This window comes from Schistocerca piceifrons, chromosome X (genome assembly GCF_021461385.2).
Source record: "Schistocerca piceifrons isolate TAMUIC-IGC-003096 chromosome X, iqSchPice1.1, whole genome shotgun sequence".
In the NCBI taxonomy this organism is placed as follows: domain Eukaryota; kingdom Metazoa; phylum Arthropoda; class Insecta; order Orthoptera; family Acrididae; genus Schistocerca; species Schistocerca piceifrons.
This window is the reverse complement of record NC_060149.1, coordinates 279,140,402-279,153,180: the sequence shown is the minus strand read 5'-3', so window position 1 is coordinate 279,153,180 and position 12,779 is coordinate 279,140,402.

The window sequence follows — 12,779 nt, the reverse complement described above, 5'->3', positions numbered from 1 at the left end:
GCATTTTTTCAACCGAAATTCGCTGAGAAAAAAGTGTATTGCTTCACCTACTGAACGCCTCTCATAATACCCGTTCTGAGGGCTGGACCGACCGTTCATATCATGACGTTCCGATTCTTGAATATAACTGGTACGTCATTACTTTCAGAAGTAGGGCACTCGGCCACTTTTTATACTTTTATATTTATCCTAGTATGCCTTTCGGTTTTCGTTCATAATCAGTTCGCGTAATACCTATTTAAATTCTCATTGGCGCATCATTAAGATATGGACTGCTTTTTGCATGCTGTAACTCCTCTCGTCAAACAAACAACATGATTACCTACTATGTTTAGCGAGTGGTATAATGACAGTTTATTATTCGTTAGATGCACTTACTTTCTGTTCTGCTTGTTTCGCTCCTATTTTCCGTATTCGTAAGCGTGGCACAAACACTTTTTCTTTCTGATACGCGTAGCATTCGCCGTGTTGCCGACTGACAGTTTACATCGGAAATTACGGCTAAGGTCAAAGCTGTACTTCGGTTACAGGTTCTGAAAGTATTGGTGAAGTTATTTAGATGTATAGATTAAATGCTGATGACTTTTAAATTTAATTTAAGCTTCTGTGTGACTAAAAAATTAAAATTGCTTATTGTGCAGTGTGCTGAGAAGGTCTAGGTTATTGTACAAGCCGTTTTTTAAAGTGACGTTAGCAATGGTGCGTGTGGCTATTTTACCAAGTGCAGTAGTGAATGGTTAAAAAATATTTTGAAGATTACCAAAGTAGTGCAGCACATTTTATATAAAAGATTTAGTATCACATATATTTTAACTACTATTTATAATTTGACTTATTGGACGTAATTTTAGAATGAATACAGGCAGACCAAATGGCTTACATTATAGAGAGGTATTAGAGAGTTATTGCCAAAGGCCTTGCCGCAGTGGTAACACCGGTTCCCGTCAGATCACGGAAGTCGCTGTCGTGCTGGGCTAACATTTGGACGGGTGACCATCCAATCTGTCGAGCGCTGTTGGTAAGCAGGGTGCACTCAGCCCTTGCGAGGCAAACTGATTAGCTCCTTGACTGACATACGGCCGGGAGAGAGGTGTGCTGACCACATGCCCCTCCATATCCGCATCCAGTGACGCCTGTGGGCTCACGATGACACGGCGGCCGGTCGGCACCGTTGGGTCTTCCAAGGCCTGTTCGGACGGAGTTTAGTTGAATTTAGTTTTTATTAGAGAGTTATTAGATTCGTTAGAAGGGAGAACAAAGATGATGATTTATTTTTTATTAGTATTATAGTTTTTCAGGACTGAAATTAGTGTGTGTGTAGATATGGGTTGAAAAGTAAATTATGGAAGGTTTTTAGAAATATGTTCCTGGGTAACTCTGACGTTTTAGAATGTCATTGGGAAATGCACATTTGTGAGAATAAATTTTAATTTATTTTGCCTTTTTAGGCCAGGTGATGTATTTGTAGGATGTATATTAGGGCCGGCCGCTGTAGCCGAACGGTTCTAGGAGCTTCAGTCCGGAACCGCGCTGCTGCTACGGTTGCAGGTTCGAATCCTGCCTGGGGAATAGATGAGTGTGCTGTCCTTAGGTTAGTTAGGTTTAAGTAGTTCTATGTCTAGGGGACTGATGACCTCAGATGTAACTCTGATGTTTTAGAATGCCATTGAGAAATGCACATTTGTGAGAATAAATTTCAATTTATTTTGCCTTTGTAGGCCAGGTGATGTATTTGTCCCATAGTGCTTAGGGCCATTTGAACCATTTGTGTATTAGATGTGTCACTTGATGTTCACCCTCAGCTACATGGAAGGCAAAGGGGGATTTTTTTTTTAGTTTTTCTGAGCAAAGAGCCTCTATGTAAATGGATAATTAACTGCTATCAGGCTTTCCTGAACGTGCACGTTGATTTGGAAGTCTGATTGTGTGTAGCTGTGGCAGACAGTTGTGGCTTTTGTAATCTGCACTGATTTGGGCTCATATTACTTACGGTAGTAACGTTAGCTCTCGACTGTGTTTGCGGCCATCGAATTAGTATCAGTCTTGGCGGCAGTGGCGTAGTTAATGCCAGACAACGACACAAAACTTAACATTCGAGCTACTATTAAGTAATATCGCTTCTTTCAAACTGTGGCTGTATTGACCTCGACAAGGGTGAAGCTGCAGCTCGAGCATATGGAACACTCATTCACCGCATTTATAAAACTGATGAAGTTCTTCTAAACAGTCAATTTACTAAAAACTAAAACAACATTTTTGATCTATTTCTATGTTCGCCGTGGCGCTCTGACTGTAGTAGTTAGTCAGAGACGTGCAATTAAAGTGTCCCATTAACTGGACTAAGCTATGGCGTGAGACAGTATTTCTAAGTGTTTAAACGAAAAAAAATGCTTAGGTGTTATCTACTACGACGTACAGATATGCTGAGTGGACCAAATTTCACACTTTGTGTGTTTACTGCCCATAACATTTATATAAAGCCACGATCGCAACATAAGCAATCATAACACGTACATTCGTGTCCACAAGTTATGGGATCTAAAGGCTCCACACACAAAATTGTGTGATGGGAGTACTGTATGAACTAAACTGTGGCGGGAGAACAAGGAGACATGGGACGCACACGCCACGCCAGCACCCGGTGTGTCTGCATCAGACCGTGTGGACAGAGATCTTGGGTATGGTGGTTCCGACTGGGCGTTGTGTATGTATTTCGTACAAAGTATTCGAATCGTAAGCTACCAGGAAGGGACAGCGAGCACATTTGTGTGGTATTACGCATGGGCGGCTCATTGGCAGCTTAGAAACTGACCACAGTTAGTTCGGAGTGTGCCGAGTGTAGGATGCTGCCCAGAGCGTAGAAAGGAGAGACAGGAAACAAGCAGTTGCGTTACGAGTGAGAGCTACCACAAGCCAAAGTCCAGTGCCTTGACTTGATTGCCCTAAAACATACAGAAAAGGAGGAGTGATTAGGAATTAGCGTCCCATCAACACCGAGGTCATTAGAAACGGAGCGCAAGCCTGGATCGTTTTATTAAGGATGGGGAAGGAAATCGGTAGTCCTCTTTGAAGGGAACATTGCGGAATTTTCCTGGAGCTATTTGTGGAAATCACGAAAAACCTCAATCTGGGTGATTGGAGGCGGATTTGAACCGTCGTCAGCCGGAATGCGAGTCCAGTGTGCTAGCCACTGCGCCACCTCGCTTGGTCGACAGCAGCCAGTCAGCATGGCACCTTCCGTGAACCGACATCTCGTGATATCCTCTGGACAACACATATCCCATCAAATAATGTATCATCGGATTAAATAGGTAGTTATGTACTCTCAGCTACTCACCATATGCATTTTCCACCTGTAACTAAGCGCCTGTAGTGTCTTACAGACTACGAGTGGACCCACGAACCGTCGCTGTAGCTTGTTCACAAAAGAGTCATAGTTTATCCTAAGGGTAATTCTTGATGTGTGTTCATCTGGCTCTGTGCTCTACATATAAAGCTCCATTTTTGCAGTAAGATTTTTCAACACTCCGTCGTTTGAGTTTCCCGCGAATTCGCGAAGGGATGATATAGAAATGTCTCCTTGGTGTTGAAGTGGAACTGAAACTGCTAAAAACTAATAATGGTGACTGATACTAAACGTCATTTCTGTTACTTTCAACACCAAAACCGTTGGAAGTCCATTCCCCTTCCATGCTTAAAAAAATGGTCCAAATGGCTCTGAGCACTATGGGACTTAACAGCTATGGTCATCAGCCCCCTAGAACTTAGAACTACTTAAACCTAACTAACCTAAGGACATCACACAACACCCAGTCATCACGTTCCATGCTTATGTTGGGTGAATCCTGTTCCACCGACAACATTTCGAAGGTTTCTCAGGGATATTTTCTGAGAATTTTTGAACGGAGCACGTGGTCTCCGGTGGCTCACTACTGAGTATTCATGTAATTACGATTGATTGGTTTTGTTACAACATTTAGCTTTGTATCTGTGAAAATCCTGTCATTTTTCTATTTGGGAATACTGTATGGGATCGTTAATGCAGTGGTTTCCCGCTGGATTCTGCATCCTCCTGCCATTGACCATGTTAATGGTTCCTCCTCCTTTAGGGACAATTTCTCATCCCTGGGACAAGGTGGTGCCCCTTCCTTACCCGCTCATCCACCCCTTACTGTCCGTTGGCACTTGGTAAGGTTGGTCTTCTTACACCGGGAGCCATTCGGTTAACAGCCATGAGTTAGAAAAGAAAATGAAAGACACCCTCGGGCCTCGCAACGACAGGAAAGAAGAAAGCTGAAGTCTGATTCAAGTAAGCGGAAGCAATGCCAGACTTAGCTAAGGGCCTGTGTGGTTGCCACCCACATACTCCCAAGAAGGGAGCCCCCTGTGGGGACTGTCATAGCAGTGAAAAAGTCAGTAAAATTCAAACACAAAAACGTACATCGCAAACACAGAGTACTGGAACAATCCTCAAACAGATGCCCAATAAGTGACATGTGACTGCCGTCGCTTCTGGAACAGTTCAGCATATCATCGTTCTGTCGCTCTTCCATTGTATTCAGAAATATCATAAAAGAAGTGCGCATCGGCGAACTCTTCATCAGAAAACCCATCCGTTCAACTGTGTCTCGCCGGCCGGAGTGGCCGTGCGGTTCTAGGCGCTACAGTCTGGAGCCGGGCTACCGCTACTGTCGCAGGTTCGAATCCTGCCTCGGGCATGGATGTGTGTGATGTCCTTAGGTTAGTTAGGTTTAATTAGTTCTAAGTTCTAGGCGACTGATGACCTCAGAAGTTAAGTCGCATAGTGCTCAGAGCCATTTGAACTGTGTCTCACTTATGATGTACAACTAACATTTCCGGGAAAACAAAGTCGAGACAGAACCGAACAACACTGAATGTAAGCTTCAGGGCGAAGAGTAACACTATCTGATCAAAAGAATCCGGACTCCTATTAGTGGACATTAATATAGGATGTGTTCACCCTTCGCCTTTCTGACGGCTTCAGCTCTGCTGGGAACACTTTCAGTGAGGTGTTTGAACGTGTGCGAGGAATGGCAACCCATTCTTAAAGAGCCGAATCAGAGAGGTGATATAGGACGCTGGGGTCTGGAGCGAATACGACGTTCAAACTCACACCAAAGGTGTTCCATTGGGTTGAGGTCGGAACTCTGAGCAGGCCAGTCATTTCAGAAATGTTACTGTTTACAAACCATTGCTCACAGATGCTGCTTCGTGACAGGAAGCATTGTCATGCTGACACAAACGATCAACGTCTCCGAACTATTCCTCTACTGTATGTAGTACACAATGGTGTGAAATGTATTCGTATCTTTCCGCACTCAGCGATTATTTTAAGGGCATTGGGACAACTAGACACAAACCATTAAAATCACCCCCGTACTGTAACACCACTTTCGCTATGGTTCACTGTTGGCACTTCACATGATGGCAGGTAGCGTTCTCCAGGCATCTGCCAAATCCAGACCCTTCCATCGGAATGCCTCATGGTACAGCGTGATTCATTACACCAAACGCGTTGCTTCCTAGAACTGACTACAGAAACGTGTGGCTTATGAGGAGCTGTTCGACCGTGGTACCCCATTATTTGTAACTCCGTAGCTCCCTACGCACAGTCATTGTGCTAGCTGGGCTACTGGTAGCTCATTGAAATTCACAAATCATTGCTTTCTATGATTTCATGTTATTTTTTGCGATCATCCTCCACAATGTTCGACGGTCCCCTCCATCAGTAAGTGAGATTTGCTTGACCTTGGTTTATCTGTGGTTGTTCCTTCGCGTTTCCACTTCACAATTATATATGTTCGTATATAACACTTATGCCCATATACGCTAACTGATCCAGAGTATCCAGACATCCCTATGTACTGCGAAACTAACCACTATACATTCGCGCGAGGCGGTCCAGGCAGGATATAACAGGGCGGGGAGCGGGGAGTATTGTGTTGTTAATAGAGAAGCAGTAACAGTAGAATGGGTCGGTCAGGAGAGGTCAATGACTTCGAACGTGGACTAGTCATTGGGTATCAACAGAGTTACAAATCCATCAGCTTTTATATGAAATAGAGAATGGAGAAAGGAAAGGAAGGGATGGGCGGGAATTCGTAACTGCTAGCTGCACAGAGCATTATGGTAATGCAACCGCGACTGCTGAAAATTTGTGCCGAGCTGGGGCTCGAACCCGGATTTTCCGCTTTTCACAAGCGATTGCCTTAATCGCTTCGGCCATCCGGAATCAGTCCCTGACTGACTCAGATTTCCAACTTATCGCACGCTGAAATGCAGTGTCACTCGTCCACTAACTTCCTAATCGCAAATTATTGATTTCCGTACGAGTCCGGACGATATTGGTTCATCCGCACTAAAACAAACTTCAAGGAGCCGTCGTCCTCATATATATATATATATATATATATATACACTCCTGGAAATTGAAATAAGAACACCGTGAATTCATTGTCCCAGGAAGGGGAAACTTTATTGACACATTCCTGGGGTCAGATACATCACATGATCACACTGACAGAACCACAGGCACATAGACACAGGCAACAGAGCATGCACAATGTCGGCACTAGTACAGTGTATATCCACCTTTCGCAGCAATGCAGGCTGCTATTCTCCCATGGAGACGATCGTAGAGATGCTGGATGTAGTCCTGTGGAACGGCTTGCCATGCCATTTCCACCTGGCGCCTCAGTTGGACCAGCGTTCGTGCTGGACGTGCAGACCGCGTGAGACGACGCTTCATCCAGTCCCAAACATGCTCAATGGGGGACAGATCCGGAGATCTTGCTGGCCAGGGTAGTTGACTTACACCTTCTAGAGCACGTTGGGTGGCACGGGATACATGCGGACGTGCATTGTCCTGTTGGAACAGCAAGTTCCCTTGCCGGTCTAGGAATGGTAGAACGATGGGTTCGATGACGGTTTGGATGTACCGTGCACTATTCAGTGTCCCCTCGACGATCACCAGTGGTGTACGGCCAGTGTAGGAGATCACTCCCCACACCATGATGCCGGGTGTTGGCCCTGTGTGCCTCGGTCGTATGCAGTCCTGATTGTGGCGCTCACATGCACGGCGCCAAACACGCATACGACCATCATTGGCACCAAGGCAGAAGCGACTCTCATCGCTGAAGACGACACGTCTCCATTCGTCCCTCCATTCACGCCTGTCGCGACACCACTGGAGGCGGGCTGCACGATGTTGGGGCGTGAGCGGAAGACGGCCTAACGGTGTGCGGGACAGTAGCCCAGCTTTATGGAGACGGTTGCGAATGGTCCTCGCCGATACCCCAGGAGCAACAGTGTCCCTAATTTGCCGGGAAGTGGCGGTGCGGTCCCCTACGGCACTGCGTAGGACCCTACGGTCTTGGCGTGCATCCGTGCGTCGCTGCGGTCCGGTCCCAGGTCGACGGGCACGTGCACCTTCCGCCGACCACTGGCGACAACATCGATGTACTGTGGAGACCTCACGCCCCACGTGTTGAGCAATTGGGCGGTACGTCCACCCGGCCTCCCGCATGCCCACTATACGCCCTCGCTCAAAGTCCGTCAACTGCACATACGGTTCACGTCCACGCTGTCGCGGCATGCTACCAGTGTTAAAGACTGCGATGGAGCTCCGTATGCCACGGCAAACTGGCTGACACTGACGGCGGCGGTGCACAAATGCTGCGCAGCTAGCGCCATTCGACGGCCAACACCGCGGTTCCTGGTGTGTCCGCTGTGCCGTGCGTGTGATCATTGCTTGTACAGCCCTCTCGCAGTGTCCGGAGCAAGTATGGTGGGTCTGACACACCGGTGTCAATGTGTTCTTTTTTCCATTTCCAGGAGTATATATATATATATATATATATATATATATATATATATATATATATATATATATATATATATATAGTTCGTACGGGAATCAATAATTTGCGAGTAGGGAGTTACTAGACGAGGGACACTGCATTGCAGCCTGCGATAAGTTGGCCATCTGAGTCTCTGAATCGCTCATGGACCGTGTCGAAATAACAAAGCAGTCGGCACGGTAGCTCAACGTGTTCGGTCAGAGGGTTTAGCTACCCTCTGTAATTAAAAAAAAAACTGAGTGAACGGATCAACGAACAACCTGAAGGAGTGTCACCCGACGCCGGCACGGTAGCTCAGCGTGTTCGGACAGAGGAGTGCGTGCTCTCTGTAATAAAAAAGAAACTGAGTCAAGGAATCAACTATCAGCTTGAGCGGATGGCTTGTGACGTCCGCCAGATCAAACGCAACGAACTATATCGAACAAAATGAAAAAAGAAAAAGAGGGTTTAGCTACCCTCGGTAATTAAAAAAAAAAACTGGGTGAATGGATCAACGAACAATCTGAACGAGTGTCATCCGACGTCCACCACGAACAAAGTCAACGAGCAATATAGAACAAAATGAGATTAAAAAAAAAGCGTGTTCAGTCAGCGGGTTAGCTGCTTTCTGTAATAAAAAACCGAGTGAATAAATCAAAGATGAACTTGAATTGGTGTCATGAGACGTCCGCCCCGAATAAATGCAACGAACAAATGAGTGGTTTTTTTTAAGCGATTAATGCAACCATTCGTGAAACGCGGAAAATCCGGGGTTCAAGCCCCATGTCCGGTACAAATTATCACCTTTCACCGTTGCATTACCACAACGCTCTGTGCAGCTAGAAGTCACGAATTCCCACCCATCCCTTTCCATTCGTTTTCCCATTCTCTGTTTGATATAAAAGCTGATGGATTTGTAACTGGTGATATCCAATGACTAGTCCACGCTCGATGTCGTTGACCTGTCGTGACCGACCCAGTCTACTGTTACTGCTTTTCTACTAACAACACAATACTTCCCACCCCGTTATATACTCGTGATATGTAGTGGTCAGTTCCGCCGTATATAGGGGTGTCCGAATACTCTTGATCATTTAGTGTATGTGGGCATTAATGTTATCAACACAAAGTACCATAAGTGAGTGGAACAACTTTGTTTCCAAACAAGACTCACAGCGCATACATTTGCAGTGGTGTGCAGATATTTTCAGTGCAGTACCGTTACATAGGTAAACGGAAGGTTAGTTATCAAATAAAATGTACATGCTCGGTGATTGCGGGACCCTTATGCAAAAATACTCAGGAAATATCCCCGCACAACCTCCGAAATTATGTCGGTGGATATCGTTATCACCCTGTATATACCACTAATCTCTCACGCAGCGACAAGGCCCAGGTGAATAAGAAATTCGTACTCGTGTGAAACACAATTCATGTCTCTACACACGACATTCCGCAAATCGTGGACGCAGGCAACCGCGAAGAGAGTCTAACATCGCAAAATACCGTTAAAAGACGACACTTACGATAATGAGCGTATGGCATTGGTGGCCAGGAGACCCCTCGCGGGGCGGTTCGGCCGCCGCTCCACAAGTTCTTTAACGCCACCTCGGCGACTTGCGAGTGAATGAGGATCAAATGATGATGTACACCCAGTCATCTCGAGGCAGAGAAAAATCCCTGACCCCGCCGGGAATCGAACCCGGGACCCCGTGTGCGGGAAGCGAGAACGCTAGACTACGAGTCGCGGACAAAAGAGGATACTGATAAGGCAATACGGACTGTCTCCCCAAATTTGTTCTAAACCGAAGGAAAAAACGTGATACTGGGCGGTAAAATCTCATTAGAAATAAGATCTTTAAGAAAACACGTTTTCAATTAACGTAAATGACTTTTCAGAAGTAAGCAGCGTTCTGAAAGTGCTCGTCGGCGATGCTATTACTACTGTTACCACAGAATGAAATAACTTAAAAAAATAGCACACGGTGTAATACATGACGCAACTCAGAGACATAAGAATACCATTGCAACTGGCTTGTTTAATCCGTCAGAAGTAGTCACAGAGGCAATCTTCTACACTTTAGTACTGTTTGACAAGTTTCGCGGACCAGTATGCATTTCTCACTGACTATGATACGGTTTTACTGCCTCCATAATATACACCGGTCCCAAGCCTTTAGCGACAAAATTATACAGATCAGAAATTAATATTTAGTGCAGCGGCAGACGCCGAGGCGAGAGTACGCGCCTTTGCGGCAGCAGCAGTAGCATTTGTCTGATACACAGCAATCTCGTTTAGTTTCTGTTTTTTTTTTTATCAACTACTTCTGCGAAGAAGGGAACAGTATCTGTGTATTCTACTGAGTAGACTAGTGTTTACCAACTTCCTTTACGTCTGTTCTTGCATAAATCTTAGTGCATATCCTTGTGTAATTTTTCCGCCTCCAGAAGCGCCACTTCACGTGACTGCGTTTAAATGTCGTGTAAGTACACAACTTCCACTTTAGATCAACGCAATAGAGCTTCCATATTTATTTACTGCAGTAGCTTTTGTGCGAGTAGAGTTTCTAGTACAAAGTAACTGTTGATATATTCATTTTCAGAAGATAAATTTATTCTTGTTTGCATCTTGCAGTCTCAGGCTTTAGTGAGAACTCTTCAGAGCAGATTTTAGCATTTGTTTATTCTCCTTGTTATATTTTGTGTATATTGCAACCTCAGTAGCCCCATAGTCGGGTAATTTTCTCTTTTGCGTTGTCTGTTAGTACTTTCTAAGTTACTGCTGACTACTTTGTATTTTTAGAGGTCTTATATCAATTTTTGAGACAGTACGATATGGCTAGGGACTGTGCTTGTTGAGAGCGGAAGCAACGAGAATTGGCTGCTGTCCATTGACAACTGGAAGCTGCACTGACCATGGGATCGGGCTTCTGGCAACTCTTCAAACTGCGGCGACGTCGCGGAGCGGGTGACGATACCTGCGACACCTTTGGTGCCGTTGGACTCCGTTGGTGACCTGGTTGTTGCTGCGTCTTTTGATACGCAACATCTGGCCGGTTCGTCCTGACTCGAGAGAGAATGGCGGAAAGTGGTGAGTTCTCGTGTCACTGGGCGGAAGGCGAAGGAGGGAAATGGCCACGCGGCTGGCTTGTTACACCTTAGCAACAGATACGAGGTGCTACCCAGTGCTGGTAATACTTCTGAGCCAGCACGGGATTTCTCTCTTGTCGGGCCACAGGCCGATTTTTCTGCCCACTCTGGACAAGTGCAGATGGAGGGTTTGCTAGTCAAAAAATGGTTCAAATGGCTCTAAGCATTATGGGACTTAACATCTGAGTTCATCAGTCCCATAGACTTAGAACTACTTAAACCTAACTGACCTAAGGACATCACACACATCCATGCCCGAGGCAGGATTCCAACCTGCGACCGTAGCAGCAGCGCGGTTCCGGGCTGATGCCCCTAGAACCGCTCGGCCACAGGCTTGCTAGTCACTCCGAGCTCCAACATCAGGCGGGTAATTGAACCCCTCAAGGAAATAATATGTAGGGCGGAAAAGAATTTAAGTGGGCGGTCGGTATGTTTGCCAGGGGGTTTCATCTGTGACGAGGAAGAGGCCCTGTCGGCGGCTATAGAGCGCACAAGTGCAACCGCCTGGAAAGGTGCCGTCCCCAATGACTTAGGGAAGCTCGGACCGAACCAACATTTACCAATAGAATTTTACAGGATTCTGGTCGAGTCACGTGACGTCGTGGTGGTGGTGGTGGTGGTGGTTAGTGTTTAACGTCCCGTCGACAACGAGGTCATTAGAGACGGAGCGCAAGCTCGGGGTTAGGGAAGGATTGGGAAGGAAATCGGCCGTGCCCTTTCAAAGGAACCATCCCGGCATTTGCCTGAAACGATTTAGGGAAATCACGGAAAACCTAAATCAGGATGGCCGGAGACGGGATTGAACTGTCGTCCTCCCGAATGCGAGTCCAGTGTGCTAACCACTGCGCCACCTCGCTCGGTACGTGACGTCGTTCGCTTGCTGCTAGGGAGATCCCATATTTGATTTTATCGTATTCAGTTATCTGTATGATTTGTTTAATTAAATTAAATTTCAACTAGCGACACATCAGCGATAAAAAGCCTTTAGTACATTCTAAGATAAACAATATCAAGGCCGAATTCTATATGTGAACAGTATACGCTTGTAGTTGTGCTGTTACAGGAAGCAGATTCGCGAAATGCTATAGGCACGAATTTTTCTTTCTATTGTCAAGTTTGCAAAAGATTCTTATGCAACAAGTTCTTATGCAATAGAAGTATATTCTGCAATATTCGATATTATTTATACAGGGTGGTCCATTGAGCGTGACTGGGCCAAATATCTCACGAAATAAGCGTCAAACAAAAAAACTACCAAAAACGAAACTTGTCTAGCTTGAAGGGGCAAACCGGATGGCGCTATGGTTGGCCCGTTAGATGGCGGTGCCTTAGGTCAAAAGGATATCAACTGCGTTTTTTTAATTAGGAACCCCCATTTTTTATTACATATTCGTGTATTACGTAAATAAATATGAATGCTTTAGTTGGACCACTTATTTCGCTTTGTGATAGATGGCGCTGCAATAGTCACAAACATATGACTCACAATTTTAGGCGAACTGTTGGTAACAGGTATGTTTTTTAAATTAAAATACAGAACGTAGGTACGTTTGAACATTTCATTTCGGTTGTTCCAATGTGATACATGTACTTTTGTGAACTTATCATTTCTGAGAACGCATGCTGTTACAGCGTGATTACCTGTAAATACCACATTAATGCAATAAGTGCTCAAAATGATGTCCGTCAACCTCAGTGCACTTGGCAATACGTGTAACGATATTCCTCTCAACAGCGAGTAGTTCGCCTTCCGTAATATTCGCACATGCA